Raw genomic sequence first — 20,850 nt, 5'->3', positions numbered from 1 at the left:
GTTGCAACATCCTACCCTGCAACGCGCGAGCTGCCTGCACCCACGGGAATTCATCAGCAGATTGGGTGAATGGAGTCACGAACAGGCAACAAAGCTCGCAGGACTCATGGGTCGAATGTGTCACCGACCCAACAGGCAGCATGACGGAGGCAAAAACAAGGAGTCACCCTGAGACAAAGGGACAGAGCAACCCTCAACTCGCACAAAGCGAGAGGGGACGCAAGGGTCTCCACTATCGGACCCGAGAGCCCCCGGGGGGTTTCCCAGGGCCCCTAGACTGGGTCTGCTAAGGGTTTATCCCAGGCAGGGTACTGCTAACCGGCGCCCCAAACTACCAAGCAAACTGCTAAAGCTGAACCCACGGGACATGTCCACTCGCGAGAGCAAAGCAGGGGGTGCCACCACACAAACGAACCTAATATAAGGGGGGGGGGGAACACAAGGAAGACCCCCCTACCAGGCAAAAACAAAATAAAAGAAAAAACCACACAAGTGGACAACGTACCCAGAGGGAACAGAGCCGGCCGCTGCCATAGGTGAAAACTAGCTACGCAGTACCCTGCGCCCCACCAGTGCGATAACTACCACTTACCCCAAGGTAAACAAGGGAGTGAAACCCCCAAACCCTCGGGGCGGCCAAACGCCAAGCAGCGAAAAGCCAACAGAGGTAGACCCAAGGTGACTTGTGGAAGGCAACCCCAAGCCCCAAGGGCGGTACTTACAGGGCACTCAGGGAAGGTGACCCTAAGCACATGCAGCCCGAGTACCTGAGAATACTACTCCCAGCTCACATGACCACCGTAAGAGAAGCACTGCAAACAAGTCACTAGCACTGAGACAAGACCGGAGCTGGAGCCACACGACCGTGCATGATCCCATCAGCCGAGGAACTGGGGCGGCAACCCGTTCTCGCAAATTCATAAAGTCAATATTGACTTATTAAATAAGTTCATAGGTGACATACTAAACATAATAGATACCCTTAAAAAGCTTCATAGAAAACACCGACCTTACCTAACCTTGTTAGTATCTTAAGATAAGCATCTTATAGCTTCGTAATTACAATTGTTACTTAACCTATTATAGGTATAGGTTAAGTAATAATTGTAATTACGAAGCAATAAGATGCTTATCTTAAGATACTAACAAGGTTAGGTTAGGTCGGTGTTTTCTATGAAGCTTTTTAAGGGTATCTATTATGTTTAGTATATCACCTATGCACGTAGTTAATAAGTCAATATTGACTTTACGAATTTGCGAGAACGGGTTGGGGGTGGGGATCGCCGGCGCGGGGGTCTGGAGCTCCCCCTTCCTCCACTAGCTGCGCAGACATGCGGCGCGGCTCTTTACTTTAAATTTACATGACGTCATGCTTGTTAGTTCGTTTTCCTGGGGGAGTTCTGTCCACTCGTTTGTCGATTTTTGTTGTTTAACCAGAATAGGGGTTTGTTTTGTGGCGCTTACCTTTCTGGGTGCCTGTCCCGGTCGATGGCAGATATAGAATGCTCCAAATCACATGTGCATTTCTATGGGCCATTGCTCCCCGTGCCTCTCTGAGGGGGCCAGGTTCTGGCTCGTGGTCCCCGGTAGGCCTAGAACTCCACCCACATCGACTGATGCAAAATAGTTAGGGTATCCATATCAGCCATGGATAGCTCCGAGGAGCTGTAGGGGCTCCCCCCAGAAAAGTGTTTTTCGATGTGTTGACATAAGCATGCTGAACAGCTATATGTATCTGGTGAAAACTGGACGTAAACCAAGTTTCCGTTCGTTTGCTTTTACACTTCGGACACAGTTATTAGCAAAGTTTGGCAAAGATGTTCCTGGCATACAAAGACCCATCATGAACCCAGTGTTGCAGCATGCTGCTACACCCAGGCTCACTCACATTGAGGGCTTTCAAGCACACAGACTAAAACATTTGCCACCAGCTGGAAAGCGTGCAATAGGCCAACGTGATTGCTTAGTTTGTAGAACAATAAAAGAGATCAGAAACGTAAACTTGTGCAAACATGGTGTGAAGCGTGTGCAGTCCCATTGTGTGCTGTCAACTGCTGCAACAACTATCACTCTCTCCAAGAATTCTAAATGTGCAATAATAGTGCAAAAACCTGTAAATAGTGTGTGCATGTGTGTAAATATAATAATGAACAATGTGAATACATATCATATTTGCATAATGGGAAAATATTTTTGTGTGCATGTGTATACTCAATGTATGCAACATTTATTACCATTGAACATGAAGTAACATTATATGCAACACAATTAGTGAATAATATTTGTGATAAAATACGCCTAGACACTGTAAATAATGCAGCAAAAATAAATTTGTGGCAATTCTGACTGCTTGAGGACTGCACGCAATGCCTCTGGGACGCACCTTGCATGAGCAAGCTTGCAGGGTGTGACGTCATCGCTCATATTGTCGGCTCATTTATGTCATTTGTAAGTACGATTAATTTTTTTCTCTCTCGTGGTCAGGGAACACAAATTAACAGGTTAGGAAAAAAATTTTTTTTCTTTTTTGTTACACGCCTGTGGGTGACAAGGGACAAATAGCCCTTAGCAACACAAGGGTTAATACACTCACCATCACAGGGTAATGACAATATAATTAATACACTCGCCATCACTGGTAAATGACAACACCAACATTAATACACTAATGAAAATATCTTGATTAATACACTCACAATCACTGGTTATTGACATCAACATGATAAACACACACACTGGTAGTACAGTAAGAATAAAATTGTCCTTACCATCATTAATGGGCAGAAGTTGTTTGCTATCGTCCTGGGTAGCCGAGCAGACTGGAAGCAGTATTACCTATTAAGGCAAAATAAAACAAATTTAAGGTTTCTATGACTAAATTTTTCCCACCAAAACATAGTAAATGTTTAGAATACATTAAATAATTTTTTTTAGGTATTATGCTTTGAGCAAAAGTAAGGAGGGTGGGCAGGAGTAAGGAGGGTGGGCAGGAGTAAGGAGGGTGGGCAGGAATAAGGAGGGTGGGCAGGAATAAGGAGGGTAGGCAACAAAGGGGAAGGGGGTATGGGCAGGTTCTCGGCTGCCTCCCCCCTCCCTTCTCTTTGACAGCCTACATAATACAAACCACGTGCATTAACCCTAAAGCTGCTACAGCCTGGGCTGTAAAAGCTGTGGCTGGACAAAAAATATTTGAATTATGTGAAAATTAATATTAAATGTTAAACAAATCTCCAACTTATTGGCTTAAGCATCAAGAAAGTTTCATTCAATATTTTCAGAAATGTATTTTAGACAATTTTTTTTAAAAAGGAGAATATTTTGTTGATAAGGAGAACAGCTCCTATTAACTGGAACTGAGGGATAATGCAGTAATAAAGAGATGCAAGCACTTGTCCCATGTACAAAGAAGAAGAAAAGTAGCAAGAAGTGTCCACAAAGTAGATATGCAGCTGGTGTCTGTATAGCTTTGCTGAGTAATACATCATAATACCAATAATAATGAGTATGTTATCATGCTCAATTTTGTTAAATATTATAAAAATGCATTGCCTAATGTTAATATCTGTTACTTTCACCAATGTTCATTTTTTTTTTGTCTCCTTTGTTTATTATCTCCTTTTGTTACAACCTCTACATCCTAGAGAGTGCATACCCATCCCTAACTATGTCAAGATAGAATGAAATTGGTCACCAAATAAATCAGTCACAACTGGCAGAACTTGGGACTTTGAATTTTTTTTGACTGAGATTTTCACAGATTTCAAATTCTATTTTCTTTTTCTCTTTAGGCGGTTTTGATGATTAGGGACCAGATTAGGGCTTTATCACTTCTATAAAGTATACATTTTTATCCTCTAAATCATTATAATTTTCCCTATATTTAGTTTTTTTGGGGGTTATTTTTTCTTAACATCATTCCAACACATATTGATCTACAACTTTCACATATTCAAGTACGAGTGCCAAACAACGTTTATTAAAACATATAAGTAAATTAATGAATTAGAACTATGTTATTCATTGTTGATAACTTCAACTTCAATTATCTCAAACTTTGAGTCAGCTTCAAAAAATTCAGTTTCAGACTGATACCTGGTTGATGGGGTTCTGGGAGTTCTTCTACTCCCCCAAGTCCGGCCTGAGGCCAGGCTTGACTTGTGAACGTTTGATCCACCAGGCTGTTGCTTGTAGCGGCCCGCAGGCCCACATATCCAGTGAAGTGTTAAGTCTGCAGACACTAACAATGCTCTCTTCTACCATGTGAGGGATTCTAATCATCCCATTGATTGGTCTTCCTCCAAAATAATTTTTCCTGCCTCTACTCTACACAAACGCCGTCTTGTTGAATCGGCTCTAATACACAATGTACCCAACATGAACTTGAGTTCTGGCTTTGTTGCTGTGGACTCTTCCCTTTCACAGTATATACTCAAATGCTCTAATCTTTCTAACAAACGTGACCTTACATAAGCTTACCCTTTCCATTTACCTTTCTTTCTCTTTCCTTTCTTTCTTTTTTCTCTCTTTTTTTTCTGTTCATTGTCTTCTCCTACGTTCCCTTGCTTTCCTCTTCTCATTATTTTCTCCTTCTCTTTCGGTGGTTATAATAGGAACTGCCTCGTATGGGCCAATAGGCCCTCTGCAGTTCCTACAACTAGCCCCTCTACTACACCTTACTTTGCTCCTCATCTCTCGTGCCTATTTATTGCCTGTCTCTACTTCCTCATCACAATCAACTTGAGAATGGTCCAGGACGGACCGAAACGTTGTCGTCCCTTCACATTCTAGTGTGTGGTCTTGTCATCATCCACCACCGCCCGGACTGATTCTCACCATTGTTACAAATAATGTGCACAGTTGTCTGTTCTACAATCCTATTAGAATGGATTTTTCACAGACCCTAAACGTTTGTAGTTATCAATTTTTTTCTAAATTTGACGCATAATTCAAATGCCACATTGACGATTTTTTTTACAGTAAACTAAACTGAAAACATATATTCTAAATCTATGAAAATGAAGATCATATACTATTCTGAGAGCATAATAACACCAAATGAACAATTGGTGATAGTATATATTTTTGCAGCTGACCTCGAAATCTGAAGTATTCAATATTCAATTTTATACAGTAATTATTTTTTATTTTCTTATTTTTTGAGTTACGTTTGTGATCATTTAGACAAAGTTGCAGGATTTGCTAGTATGCACAAAAAATTGGAAAGCATTAGAGCAATTTTGAGAAATTGAACTTTGCCATCAGGTCCTGTCGTATATGTATGCCATGCACAGCTTAAGGGTTAATACAGAACTATACTGTATAAAATGCATAAAACTTCAAAACTAACAATATTTCACTAATTATAACAATAATATTTTAAATAAAACAATTTGTAACAGTCAATATGTATGCAGGCGATGAGTCACAATAACGTGGCTGAAGCATGTTGACCAGACCACACACTAGAAATTGAAGGGACGACGACGTTTCGGTCCGTCCTGGACCATTCTCAAGTCGATTGACTTGAGAATGGTCCAGGACGGACCGAAACGTCGTCGTCCCTTCAATTTCTAGTGTGTGGTCTGGTCAACAGTCAATATGTACATCAAATTTTAAGTATGCCTATAAAATAAGCACAGGTCATGTCAACGCATTGGGCCTGGATGAGATGGCTGGCACCATGTGCTTCTCCTCTTCCTGGGGTAAAAATGTCGGGCTCGCACGCGAAGGATTTTCGTGATAAATTTGAAAATTTTTTACTGTTTGAACTCATTTAATCTGTCAAGATGTCTCAGAGCAGCATTCATGGTATTGAAGGTATAAAACAAGAGAAAACATTTGTCAATTTATCAGAAAGTTGACTTGATAGAGAATGCAGAGTGTGGATACTCTGTCACTCGACTCGCCCAAGAATTCAACATCGGTAAAGGTACAGTTTGTGATATAAAAAAAAGGATAATATTAAGAAATTCTTTGCTCAAACTCATACAATAGGCAACAGGAAAACATTGAAGCCTGTTGATTATACGGATTTGGACTCTTATGTATTTAAATGATTTACACAACATCGTGCGAAATGAATTGCTGTTTCAGTTGATTCTATTAGAAATGCAGCTGAAAGACTTGCTGTAAAGTTAAACATAGACAATTTCAAGGCTAGCATTGAATGGGTATGTCGATTTAAAGAGAGGTATGGCATCATTAACAAGAAAATTTGTGGCGATGCATTAAGTGCAGGTGTTGGAAGTGGCTAATGCATATAAGCATAAACTTTTTCAGCACATGATATCTAATAATCTAAGCTGGTTTTAAATGTACAATGCAGATAAAACAGGCTTTAACTGGAAATGCCTTCAAAGAAACACATTATCGTTCAGGCTTGAGAAGAGTATTCCTGGTTGTAAGGTAAAGAAGGAAAGAATTTCAGCATTATTGTGCTGTAACGCAGATGGCAGTCACCGAACAAAGTGCGCAATTGTTGGGAAATCTGCCAACCTCAGAGCATTGAAAAACTGCATAAACAGATTACTTGTCATCTACTACAACACAAAAAATGCCTGGTTCACACATATTATTTTTGAGGATTGGTTCCAGAATCACTTTTGTAAAGAAGTAAAAAAGCAGCAGATCAATATGTGTAGAATTCATCCTGCTGAGGTAAAGGCAATGCTGTTGACTGACAATGCCCCAGCTCACCCCCATTGCTAAATTAACATCGCCTGATGGCAAAATAACATGTATGGCTTTACCACCAAACACTACATCTGTAATACAACCTATGGATTAGGGGTTATCTATGCTCTCAAAGGCTTTATAAAAGAGCTATGAATTCAGATATTATGGAAGTTCTGCTCTCTGAGGAAGACGAGATGCCTAATAAGGATAAGAAGGCTAGTAGAACACTAGAAAATTTCAAGAAATATTCAATTAAAGATGCAATTTACAACTAGGCCAAGGAATGGAGCGAGTTGAAGGTCACCACATTAAAGAATGCATGGAATAAAATTCTGAGTCCGGTACCTGGTTAGAATAAAGACGAAGATAACTATGATTTTGAGGGCTTTGATAATGCGATTTTTGAGACATTCAGAGATGCATGTGAGAAAGATTTGCAACTTTCTGATGTGAATGCAGGGTTAAATAATGATGCTGATGATCCAGGTTATGGTGAATTAACTGATAATGAGATTATCCAGTGTGTTACTGGTAATAATGATGAGGATGTAGAAGAGGAAGATGAAAGTGTGTTATCTATTTCATGTGCTGCATCATTGCAAAAGGTTAATGATCTGCTTGATTTGGTTGCTGTAACTGATAATGAAGAACTGACAGATTATTACCTGCACCTAAAGGACATGAAAGATATTATAATGAAGCTCACAACAAAGAAACAAACTAAGATTCAAAAGTTTTTGGTACGGTTTCACAGTAGGCCTACAGGACCAGCACCCAGCACTAGCAAAGACTCACGATCCGAGGATGCCCAGGCAATTGGACCAGCACCCAGCACTAGCAAGGACTCACCTCCTGAGAATGTCCAGGCAACTGGACCAGCACCCAGCACTAGCAAGGACTCACCTGCTGAGAATGACCAGGCAACTGGACCAGCACCCAGCACTAGCAAGGACTCACCTTCTAAGGATGCTCAGGCAACTAGACCAGCACCCAGCACTAGCAAGGACTCACCTTCTAAGGATGCTCAGGCAACTAGACCAGCACCCAGCACTAGCAAGGACTCACCTGCTGAGGATGCTCAGGCAACTAGACCAGCACCCAGCACTAGCAAGGACTCACCTCCTGAGAATGACCAGGCAACTGGACCAGCACCCAGCACTAGCAAGGACTCACCTTCTGAGAATGTCCAGGCAACTGGACCAGCACCCAGCACTAGCAAGGACTCACCTTCTGAGGATGCTCAGGCAACTGGACCAGCACCCAGCACTAGCAAGGACTCACCTTCTAAGGATGCTCAGGCAACTAGACCAGCACCCAGCACTAGCAAGGACTCACCTGCTGAGGATGCTCAGGCAACTAGACCAGCACCCAGCACTAGCAAGGACTCACCTTCTGAGGATGCTCAGGCAACTAGATCAGCACCCAGCACTAGCAAGGACTCACCTTCTGAGGATGCCCAGGCAACTGGACCAGCACCCAGCACTAGCAAGGACTCACCTTCTGAGGATGCTCAGGCAACTAGACCAGCACCCAGCACTAGCAAGGACTCACCTTCTGAGGATGCCCAGGCAACTGGACCAGCACCCAGCACTAGCAAGGACTCACCTTCCAAGGATGCTCAGGCAACTGGACCAGCACCCAGCACTAGCAAGGACTCACCTTCTGAGGATGCTCAGGCAACTGGACCAGCACCCAGCACTAGCAAGGACTCACCTGCTGAGGATGTCCAGGCCACTAGACCAGCACCCAGCACTAGCGATAACTTACCTGGGAGTACAGCACAGTTCTAATGACATTAAATGTACAAAGTGTAGTTCAAGTGATATACGTGTACTGCAGTAGTGTGATTCTAGTGGTCTGTACTTTATGTACATACTCTAGTGTATAATGTACATTTATTAGAAAAGTTACTGTTCTTTAAACAATTTATATTCATATGTGTGGCACTCTCAGGATATTAAGGCTAACAAAGTTTGCACTACAAAACTCAACTGGTAGGGTAAGTACAGTACTGTAACGTGCAATATCAATTTATTTCATTGCAATTCAAATTCTTGGTTATTTAAATTTTTCAAAAGGCAAATGTGTACTGGCATATGTATTATTAATTTTTTTTTTTTGGGGGGGGGGAAGGGGGGATGCTGGGGCCGGATTGATGGAATGAATTCCACACTGAAATGAATCGGCTACGCCCCCATATAGTTCGTTCAAGCGAGGGCGCACTGTATTACTCATATAATTTCTACATTTACTGTCTACATTTAATGTCATTTAATTTCATGCATTTCTTTGATAAAGTGTTTACTCGTGTCCTTTATGATCTTGGTTATTTGTAAGTGCTGGCCTCATTAACCTTAAATTATAGTATGTTTATGTTACTCTATGTTCTGATATGTTCCGAGAAAATGTCATGAGGAGCAGTTCTAAAATACACCTTGTATTTCCATTCAGTAATTAATGTAAATAAACTACTGTACTGTTGCTAGAACTACTGACTCCGTAATGTAATAATCTATGCCAGTACTCTGACTATACTCTGTACCTGTAAAGTAAGGCTGTAAAGTACCTGTACATATTTTTTGTCAATTTTACTGTAAATTATCTACTTAAAATTATCTGTTAGTTTAAGGACTTCCCCGAAACTCTATGCGTGCTAATGGCTTTACAAGAATGTAAAATCAACTTCATTTCTATGTTCTCTCTTAACCCCTAATGTACCTTCTTGTATATAAATAAATAAATAAATAAATGCTTGTCATCCTTATGAATCACCTTTGTATTAATTTTTTATTTTCCTTGAACATTCTCATTTTGTTAGCTTACTTCTCTTATAGTATTAAGTGTTTTACCCCATCACAACAATAATTAAAAAATTTCTATATTACTATTAATTTTGCCCGAAACGCTTTGCGTAATAGTGGCTTCATTAGTATGTGTAACTGCTGTCCCTTCAATTGAACAATACTCTTATTACACATAGAAATCACAATAGCGTGATGCTTCAAATTTTTTTATTTATTTATTTAATTATTTAATTATTTATATACAAGGTACATTGGGTTTGTGAGAATACATAGCATGGTATTTACAATCTTGTAAAGCCACTAGTATGCGCAGCGTTTCGGGCAGGTCCTTAATCTAACAGATAATTTTAAGTAGGTAAATTCTAGCGGAATTGATAAAATAACAGATTCATTGCAAGAGAGAAAAAAAGTTAGATGAGAGAGATTAGTAGGAATATTAGAGCACATTGTTATATTAAAGTTCTGATTGCTTGCATTGACAGCTTGATTGGAAATTTAAACGAAGATTAATAGGCACCATACAGCAAATTGAAAGCACATATAAGAAGACAGCAATGATAACAATGGTAAAGTTGTTTGGGTTGGGTACATGAAGATTGGGAGATTGGGTAGCACTAGATACATTGCAATTTTAAAGCAACAAGGTAAAAAAACTATGCAGATGAGATTAGGTACTTTTTAGTTTTGTTTTTGAATGATGCAAAAGTTGGACAGCTTTTCAATTCATTAGGGAGTGAGTTCCATAGACTAGATCCCATTATTTGCATAGATTGTGTGTGTACAGATTAAGTTTGACTCTGGGGATAACAAAGCGATATTTATTTCTGTTGTGGTGATAATGGGTCCTATTATATCTGTCCAGGGAGAGTTTCAGAACATGATTTGCATTTAAGAACAGGCCTTTGTAAATGTAGTTGACACAAAAGAATGTGTGGAATGAGATTATGTTTAGCATGTTTAGGGAGTTAAACAAGGGGGCTGAGTGTTGTCTGAAAACAGAATTTATTATTCTGATAGCAGATTTTTGCTGGGGGATGATGGACCTGAGGTGGTTTGCAGTGGTTGAACCCCATGCACAGATACCATAATTAAGATAGTGATAGATTAGTGCATAATATATTGAGATGAGAGCAGAGTTAGGTACATAGTATCTGATTTTGGAGAGTATACCAACTGTTTTAGACTTTCTTAGTTATGTGTTGTATGTAGGTGCTGAAGTTGAGTCTCTTATCTAGGAATAGGCCAAAAAACTTTCCATCATTTCTATTACTAATGTTAACATTGTCTATGTGAAGCTGAATTGCATTTGTTGATTTGCTTCCAAATAAGATGTAGTAGGTCTTTTCTATGTTAAGTGTTAGTTTGTTGGTTGACATCCATAAGTGGACTTTTTTTTAGTTCATTATTAACAGCATTATTTAGTGTATGTGGGTTGGGGTTAGAGTAGATGAGGGTAGTATCATCAGCAAACAATATAGGTTTCAGAATGTTGGTGACATTAGGCAGACCAATGATGTATATAAGAAATAGGAGAGGTCCCAAGATGCTGCCCTGTGGCACTCCAATGGTTAGGTAAAGTAGGAGAGGATATATCATTGATGGCTACACATTGGTGTCTATCACTAAGATAGGATTGGATATAGTCCAGGGCATGGCCTCGGACTCCATAATGATGCAGTTTACACAAGAGGTAGTTGTGATTAACAGTATCAAAGGCCTTTTTCAGGTTAATGAAGAGTCCAGTCGTTAACTCATTTTTGTCAAGGGCTGAGTAAATTATATCAAGGAGACTAATAATTGCGTCGCTAGTACTCTTTTGGGAGTGGAAGCCAAACTGACAGGGGCCGGGTATGTCAAATTTTACGAGGTATGAGTAGAGCTGTTTGTAGATAATTTTTTCAAATATTTTTGATAGTATGGGTAGGTTTGATATGAACAAATTTGAAATGAGTTTGTTTGTTTGTTTCATTTCAAGTTTGATATGAACAAATCCACAAGAGCCGTGACGAGGGTTCGAACCTACGTCCGAGAGTGTGTAATGAAGTAAGGGCAAAGAGGTAGAACAGATTATTGACAGAGCTCAGGTGCATGGGGAAATTGTGTAAAAACCTGGTTTGTGTCTCGGAGAGACTGCAAGATCCGTGGTAGGTCAAGTTGATTTCTTGGTTGCAATTCTTATCCGTGTCATAGCTCAGTCGATTAACCACCATGCTGCGCCGAGTTTATTGTGAAATTCCCCCTGTGCGCATGAAATAAAGTGTTCCCAAAAATTCATTTTTTCTTTGTAAAATGATAAATTCCCTTCCCTGAACATGTCTGTGAGGAGATGGTTCACCAGCTCACTTACAATAGTGCTCTTATGCCTGTGGAGGCCAGTACACTTGTTAAGTGTGCGGACTTAAGCTTGGTAACCAGCAACCGAAACATCTAGTGTTTGGGCTCATGTGAGAGCCCCATTCATCAGCAGTCCAGAAATGTTACCCTGGCCGGAGTAGCACATCTGTGGACAGAGATATGCCGATAGCATCATCTCATAGCATGATGATATGAGAGTAGAAGAGATATGCCGATAGCAACCAGGAGGCCTGGTCGACGACCGGGCCGCGGGGACACTATGCCCCAGAAGCACCTCAAGGTAACCTCATTGTATGGCTTGAGCGAGACTCAACTTTGCGCGGGAACAGCTAGGCCCCAGGCGTGGGGTGAGCTGTGGGCCTCCCGCGCGCTAGCCAGTCATCGTCATGGAAACAGCTGCCATCTTAGTAAACATCTTGAGCCGCCATGTTGGTCGGCCATCTTGGAGTTGCCCTAGGGGCTGTGCTACACCGTCGCTGATTGGTCGAGAGGGGTAGGCCGCTGTATGCCTTCCTCTCATTGGTTATTTCGAGGAGGACGCGGGAATTTCGGGTGTAAGCGTCATTCTGAACATAGCTGCCACTTTGTCAAGACGCTCTCTGTACTCAATTCGGCCAAATTGAGTATAGGGCGTCGTGGTGGGTTGATTACTCAACTGCTTCACCTCCTGCTTCATCGACGACGGGGGTCGTCACAGAATCCGGCCGAAGTTGTTGCTTGGATTGGAGAAAGACATTGTGTACAGTGGGTAGAGGTACAGTGATCTGGGATTGTGGGGTAATGTGCATACGAGCAGTAACAGACTTGTAGATCCCATACCAGTGATTATTAATAATACCTGCTAGTACTCTGTAGCAGTCGATGGGAACGGGGAAATTCGTGTCAGAGTTTTAAGGCAGATTTCCCATGTTTGTGTAAGATGCTATCATTGTGCGCATCACCTGGGTACGAACGCCTCGCTTTACCGGTGGGTCGAGGGTGCGAACTGAGCCGTGTTGTGAGGGGAGGGGTTCGAGTGCGCGCCAATTGTTCGTAAAATACCACGTGATGTACTATCACCGCCTACGCCACCTACTACTGCCGTGACTGAGGCAGCCACCCGTAGCGGGGTGCCTGATGTATGGGAATGGTGTGTAAGCCGGCAGTATGAATGAGTAAATACCTATGTGTGTATTTCTGGTGATCAGTTAGTCTCTTAAATCTTGAATTCGAAGTCAGGTGTTCCGTCCACATTGTCACGCAGCACCTGTGGAGGTGAAGTGAAGTGTGGACGAGGAGATAATCACCCTTTATTGTCATCTTGTCAGTCCAGAGGGACTTGCGTCTTGTGTACACAGACGTACAGTGTGTGTGTGTGTGTGTGTGTGGGTACACACGGGAACAGAGTATACATAGATTAGCCACGGACAGAGAGGATGTCCATGTAATAATTATATTCCATTGTGATAATTAAAGCATTTTTGATCGTCCGTGGGATGGAGTGATATCATTTCCATGTGTAGTCTTGCAGGTGTGGAATTCCAACACTGAGCGCTCAGGTTAATGTGTGTGTAACGTCAGTGATTCCTGGCAATGATTATTATGGAGTGTACCACAGTGTGGTCTTAATTTCTTGTATTGTTCCCAGGGATGTGACAAGTGTGATTTATTTATATATATATATATATATATATATATATATATATATATATATATATATATATATACAGAGCACCACTTGGTTTCCGAACTTTAGTTATCCGAAACTTCCAGTTTCCCGATTGGGGTTGGGGAGTCATGCTACCCGAACAAAGTTCGGGTAGGAAGGGGTCCGCCAAGCGTCACGCCGGCTTGTGGTGGTGGGTGGGCGATGGTCCAGTTTGCCCACTGTGACTTCACAGATTCACGGCCTATTATTCCTATTATTTTGAATTGCCATAAGGCTGGAATGTTCATTCTGTGCTTTTGTTTTACATATCTGCACAATCAAGAAACATCTGTGCACCATGTTGGCTCCAAATGCACGCATTGCATCAGTGATGGCTGACTGGTGGGTGGATGGACGATGGAGTTTAGGTGGGAGGCAGTATGAATGAGGGGGGGGGGAGAATCAGTGAGAGAGGGGGAGAGAGAGATGCTAGGAGGGAGGGGGAGGTAGGGAGAGATGTTAGGAGGTAGGGAGAGATGCTAAGAGGGAGGGGGAGGTAGGGAGAGGTGCTAGGAGGTAGGCAGGAAGGGATGGAAGTAGTGAGAATTAGGGAGGGAAAGGCAGGCTGGCAGGCACAGGCAGGCAGGCAGGCGCAGCAGGGAGTGAGTGGTAGTCGCGGTTGAACCGCGTGACCTTGAGAGATGGGATGTAGGGGGGCGGGTGGTTTGTTGGTGGTGGGGGCGAGACCGGCTCATTCCCGAAGATAAGCCTAACACACACTACCCGTTAGCATGATGGCAGGGAGGGAGGCAGGCTGGCTGGAAAGGAAGCAGGCTGGAAAGGAAGCAGGCTGGCAGGCTGGGAAGGAGGCAGGCAGGCTGGGAAGGAGGCAGGCAGGCAGGCAGGCTTGCAGGCTGGGAAGGAGGCAGGCAGGCAGGCAGGCTTGCAGGCTGGGAAGGAGGCAGGCAGGCAGGCTTGCAGGCTGGGAAGGAGGCAGGCAGGCTTGCAGGCTGGGAAGGAGGCAGGCAGGCAGGCAGGCTTGCAGGCTGGGAAGGAGGCAGGCAGACAGGCAGGCTTGCAGGCTGGGAAGGAGGCAGGCAGGCAGGCTTGCAGGCTGGGAAGGAGGCAGGCAGGCAGGCAGGCTGGGAAGGAGGCAGGCAGGCAGGCAGGCTTGCAGGCTGGGAAGGAGGCAGGCAGGCAGGCAGGCTGGGAAGGAGGCAGGCAGGCTTGCAGGCTGGGAAGGAGGCAGGCAGGCTTGCAGGCTGGGAAGGAGGCAGGCAGGCTTGCAGGCTGGGAAGGAGGCAGGCAGGCAGGCAGGCAGGCTTGCAGGCTGGGAAGGAGGCAAGCAGGCAGACAGGCTTGCAGGCTGGGAAGGAGGCAGGCAGGCAGGCAGGCTTGCAGGCTGGGAAGGAGGCAGGCAGGCAGGCAGGCAGGCAGGCTTGCAGGCTGGGAAGGAGGCAGGCAGGCAGACAGGCTTGCAGGCTGGGAAGGAGGCAGGCAGGCAGGCTTGCAGGCAGGCTTGCAGGCTGGGAAGGAGGCAGGCAGGCAGGCAGGCTTGCAGGCTGGGAAGGAGGCAGGCAGGCAGGCAGGCTTGCAGGCTGGGAAGGAGGCAGGCAGGCAGGAAGCGATATATGGGTGTTGAAGTGAACCATGAACCACGTGACCTTTGAGTGTGTGTGTGTGTGTATGGGTTTGGGGTGGGGGGAGAGGGGGAGGTGTGTTGGTGGTGGGGGAGGGACCGGCTGACTCCGTAAGCCTAACCACACTCCACAGACCTGTGACCCAGATTTGTTTCTTAAATGTACAGTACATCATCGTATATTTTAGGCAGGATGTGCCTGCAGGCTGGCAGGAAACATCCAGAGGATGTTTGCCAGACGTCTTAATAATCAGTTAGGAACAATTAAGGACTTTTATAAAGCGGATCAGGACTTCACTTATTGGTGAGTACAAACAAAACACAGTCGCATTTACGCTTTGAACCTGTCGATTTTGTCCCTTAGAGTTTTTTCGTAAATTTTTTCGGAAAAATTTCTTTTTACATTTCTAGTTTATTTTTTCCCCTCTATTTCTCGTATACGAACTTACATGTTAACCGACGGGTCTCGTCCCCAAGGGGTTTGGAAACCAAGTGGTGCTCTGTATATATATATATATATATATATATATATATATATATATATATATATATATATATATATATATGTATTGTGGTTGCAGTATTAACATAATTTTGGTAGAATTTGGTGAGTGACGAGGCTGTCTGGAGAGACCGCCATCGCTCTGTCGGGTAACGTAACTCTCGATAGTGTTTATCGGCATGCGGGATCGATAAATCACTCACCCATGTGATTTAAGGAGTGCGAGATCTCCTTAGTGTTCCCAATAACGTTTGATAACTGTAGGCTACATGTGTCAGCAGTAATTATATATATATATAATCGTAGTGTCACGGTGCCTAGTGTTATTGTGTTATTTACTGTGGTGATTGCAATGTGTGGACCTATGTTCTAGGGGTTATTGAGAGCACTGGGGTCATTTGCAACAGGAAGTAAGTGTGTGCAGTATTCTAATATTTGGAAATTATAGTACTTGCCGAGTATGTTATTGCAAAGGGGTTGTTATTTGATGGTGATTGTTGCTAGAGTTGAGCAATCACCGTATGTGATTGCAGTTCAGTAAAGTCATTGTGGGGCAGTGTTCTAGAGGGTTCATGTCCTGTATATTATTTTACTAGGTTCTGCAGAATTGTCATTGCAACCGCATTGTAACGTAAATCACTGTGATTTGTTAGTGTGATTTGTCATTGTCGTGGGTGAACTCGGCTGTAGACGAGTACTTGGGTACACATGTATTCTCCTGTTTATCTGGTAGGACATCGAAGTCCAGTATTCAGTGAGGTGATGCGAGGCAATTAATATAACGTAACCAAGGGAACGCCCATTGCTGTAAGGGAATTTGTTCTTTGACAATTTGAGTAACGTAGAATACGTTTGGGTTAATTTACTTTCCTGCAAGCAGCTTCGGTAGTCTCAAGGAGCCTAGCCGTCAGCCGGATAAGAATTAGAGAAATGAAAATATTCTAGATCTGGTCTTTACGAACAATGAAGACATTATCAGAGACATTACAATATCAGATACCACATACTCAGATCATAAGCTCATTGAAGTGCAAACGACCATCAATACTCAGAATAGACCTAAAACGTTGATAAAGCGAGAGGGGCTATTCAGTAAATTCAATTTTAATAATAAATGGATAGACTGGGAGATAATAAACAGGAAACTTACAAACATTCCATGGGAAACTGTTCTAAGTAATACAAGTCCTACAGAAGGAATAGAAAAACTGACTTCGGAAGCGTATCAAGTCTGTCTGAAACATGTTCCTTGAGGAAAGCCAGAAAGAGATCCAACATAGAAAGAGAACGCAGACGACACTACAAACGCAGGAAAAAAATAACGGAACTGATTATGCAGACACAAATTTCCTGTCAAAGAAGGAATAATTTAAATAGGGAGATTGAAGAAATCGAGCGAAAATTGAAACACTCATATGAAACTGAAGAAAGGCAGTTAGAACAGAAAGCAAATCAGGAAATAAAGAAAAGTCCAAAATATTTCTTCACATATGCGAAATCAAAAGCAAAAACCACTGCCAGTATTGGACCTATTCATACAAGTGAAGGTTCATACACGGAGGATGACAAAGAAATTAGTGAAATCCTAAAAAAGCAGTACGAGGACATGTTTAGCACTCCAATAAACATGAAAGTGGAAGATCCAGACAATTTCTTTATGCGGGATATTCAAACCCCTGTAAACATAACTGATATCAACACGAGCGCACTAAATTTTGAAAGAGAAATTGAAAACATGCCCATGCACTCAGCCCCAGGTCCAGACTCATGGAATTCAATATTTATAAAGAAATGCAAAGTGCCGGTAGCACAGGCACTCAGTATAGTGTGGAGGAAGAGCTTGGACACGGGGGAGATACCAGATGCACTTAAAGTAGCAGACATAGCCCCTCTACACAAGGGAGGGAGCAAAGCATTGGCAAAGAATTATAGACCAGTTGCACTAACATCGCACATCATAAAAGTATTTGAGAGAGTGATTAGGAGTCAGGTCACCAATTTCATGAAGACCAATGACCTTCACAACCCAGGCCAACATGGATTTCGAGCGGGAAGATCGTGCCTCTCACAGCTACTTGAGCACTATGACAAAGTCACTGAGGCATTAGAAGAAAAACAGAATGCTGATGTGATATACTCGGACTTCGCAAAGGCTTTCGATAAATGTGACCATGGCGTGACAGCACCCAAAATGAAGTCAATGGGAATAACCGGTAAAGTAGGACGCTGGATACTCGGTTTTCTGTCAAACAGGACTCAGCGAGTAACGGTCAACCATATAAAATCTAGTCCAAGTGCAGTTAAAAGCTCTGTACCTCAGGGTACAGTCCTTGCACTGCTGCTTTTCCTTATTCTTATATCAGATATAGACAAAAATACAAGTCACAGCTTCGTATCATTCTTTGCAGATGACACAAAAATCAGTATGAAAATTACCTCGGCTGAAGACATTGAAAAACTTCAAGCTGATCTTAATAAAGTTTTCGAATGGGCATCAGAAAATAACATGATGTTTAACAGTGATAAATTCCAGGTACTCAGGTACGGTAAAAATCAGGACCTTAAACATAATACAGAGTACAAAACACAATCAAATGTACCCATAGTAGGAAAACAGCATGTAAAGGATTTGGGAATAATAATGTCTGACGACCTAACGTTTAAGGAGCATAACCAAGCAAATATTGAACAGCCAGAAAAATGATAGGATGGATTACGAGAACTTTCAAATCCAGGGATCCCATCACAATGGTTGTACTCTTCAAGTCACTTGTGTTGTCCCGTCTTGAGTACTGCTCAGTACTCACTTCCCCCTTCAGAGCAGGAGAGATTGCTGAAATAGAGGGAATACAGAGAACATATACGGCAAGCATAGACGCGATAAAGCACCTAAATTATTGGGATCGTCTCAAAGCCCTCCAAATGTACTCACTAGAAAGAAGACGAGAGAGATATCAAATAATATACACCTGGAAGATACTGGAGGGCCAAGTACCAAATCTACACAGTAAAATAACAACGTACTGGAGTGAACGACATGGAAGAAAATGCAGAATAGAACCAGTGAAGAGCAGGGGTGCCATAGGCACAATCAGAGAACACTGTATAAACATCAGAGGTCCCCGGTTGTTCAACACCCTCCCAGCAAGCATAAGAAATATTGCCGGAACAACCGTGGACTTTTTCAAGAGGAAACTAGATTTATTCCTCCAAGGAGTGCCGGACCAACCGGGCTGAGGTGGGTATGTGGCCCTGCGGGCCGCTCCAAGCAACAGTCTAGTGGACCAAACTCTCACAAGTCAAGCCTGGCCTCAGGCCGGGCTTGGGGAGTAGAAGAACTCCCAGAACCCCATCAACCAGGTATCAACCAGTATTGTCTGTCGTAATTAATGGTCAGTGGGCCGGATAATTGACGTGTTTCAGGAAGTCAAAATAATTAACCTCGATCCTTGTTTGATCGACTCACACGAATGCTTCATTGTTCCATTAACGTAACGTCATTATTTATCTGTCCGGAAGTACCGGCACTTGATTGACTCGTGGGAGGAGTAACGTCATTTTAGAATAACGTAAACGTGGAGCTAATTACTGTTATTAGCCACCTGAATTGGTCTGAGTATGGAAGGCTTAGACGGAATTCATACCTTAATGTAAATTGCTGAGCCAGTGTGAAAGGTTGCGTATTTTTATTGTTTAATTATTGATCTTGAGGATAATAATTAATTACTCTAAAGCTAATCACGAGTGATTACCGTTCTCTTAGCACTTTGGACATTGTAAATCAGAGTTTACCATCGCTGAGTGATTAGTAACTGATTAACGTAAATTAACGTAACTAGTAAAGAGATTAATCAGCTGTCTGGTAGTACAGGGATTAATTAATGGGATTTTCTCACTGAATGCTCGACAGGTAGAGTGTTGTGTAATTTCTGCGTTACTAGTGACAGTTGTAAGAGTTATTAAATTAACGTAAATGCTATTTTGTTATTAACGTAAATGTTCTTGTGTTATTAACGTAAATCAATTGTTATTGATTGTTGATCGTCCGTGGCACGGAGTGTTAACGTAAGGATTAATTTGAGGAAGGTTTGCTGGAGTTGCCAGTGAACCCATTAGTTATTGTTGTCATTGAAAGACTATTGATTTGATTGCATTGCATCCGCCATTGCAGGTGTAGACTGCACTGAGGCGTAGAACAGTTAGGAGGTTACTGGAGACGTGTTTCAAAACCCACTGTGTCATTTGTTGTAATTGTGATTATAGATCTGTTAGTTCTTTTTTTTTTATTGATGCCTCTGTGTTCACGCTTATGTTCGAGTTAGTTCATTATGCAGTTCGAGGGGCTGGTGTCTAGCTGTCATTGATAGTGTCACAGGAAGGATTTCGAGTAACGTCATTGACATTTCTTTTTGTTTTGTTGTAGTAGTTAGTACTTTATTGAATAAACTAAGTTGTTATGGTTAACACTGTCTTTTCGTTACACCCCACACACTATTATTGTTATGCATGTGTTCTTCACACTCGACTAATAAAATTGAGACCGATTCTGAGTTTTGGACCAAATATACGGCACCACATAACAATAAATTATTGTTGTGAGAGCCCAGGACCTACTCGTTAGATTCGCTTCAGCGATTGGCGAAGGTCGACGACCAAGTGGAGGGGATTTCAATTTTCATTGGGGTCTCGGCGTTTGCTCGCGCCTAGTCAATTGTTCATACATGGTCCCAAAGTGAGGAATGAGCTGCTTACTACACTGGTGTATTAGCTAAGCAAGTCCTTCCTCAGGCGACCTAATTGAATATCACGACAGGAATAAAGGTTAAAGAATAAAGAAAATTCTTAGAAATTTTCCGAGCTCAATTCCTTATAACAATTTCATTTATTCCACCACTTAAAACTCTCACAATATCTATGTAAAAATAAATACCAAATTCCACTTACTTTGGCTCTGGGGATGTGGACAAGGTGCGTTGTGATGTCATCAGGGGCTGATGGCCCATGCGTGACACGCCCAGACACGGTCGCGCGGGCCATTCAAGCACCAGATGTTGGCACAAATATATTTTCAATTATCTGTTTTATGTATTTCCAATTTGGTTTTATTTGTTTGTTTTTTTATCGTATACCTGGATGATGGGGTTCTGGGAGTTCTTCTACTCCCCAAGCCCGGCCCGAGGCCAGGCTTGACTTGTGAGAGTTTGGTCCACCAGGCTGTTGCTTGGAGCGGCCCACAGGCCCACATACC

The 20,850-nt window shown here is 42.5% G+C and overlaps 2 protein-coding genes across 2 annotated transcripts in view; one reads left to right on the top strand and one right to left on the bottom strand.

Moving 5' to 3' along the window:
* LOC138365565 (tripartite motif-containing protein 59-like) overlaps positions 1 to 20,850 on the top strand; it is a 597,995-nt gene that overhangs the window by 146,695 nt on the left and 430,450 nt on the right. The gene's annotated exons all lie outside the window — the stretch shown is intronic.
* LOC123768366 (uncharacterized) overlaps positions 1 to 20,850 on the bottom strand; it is a 48,227-nt gene that overhangs the window by 24,937 nt on the left and 2,440 nt on the right. Inside the window, exon 2 of the mRNA XM_069325786.1 lies at positions 2,769 to 2,835. The gene's annotated coding sequence lies outside the window, so the exon portion shown is untranslated. The remainder of the gene's footprint in view (positions 1 to 2,768; positions 2,836 to 20,850) is intronic.

The sequence above is a fragment of the Procambarus clarkii genome, chromosome 17, assembly GCF_040958095.1.
Source record: "Procambarus clarkii isolate CNS0578487 chromosome 17, FALCON_Pclarkii_2.0, whole genome shotgun sequence".
NCBI lineage: Eukaryota > Metazoa > Arthropoda > Malacostraca > Decapoda > Cambaridae > Procambarus > Procambarus clarkii.
This window is presented reverse-complemented; position numbering and strand designations above follow the sequence as displayed.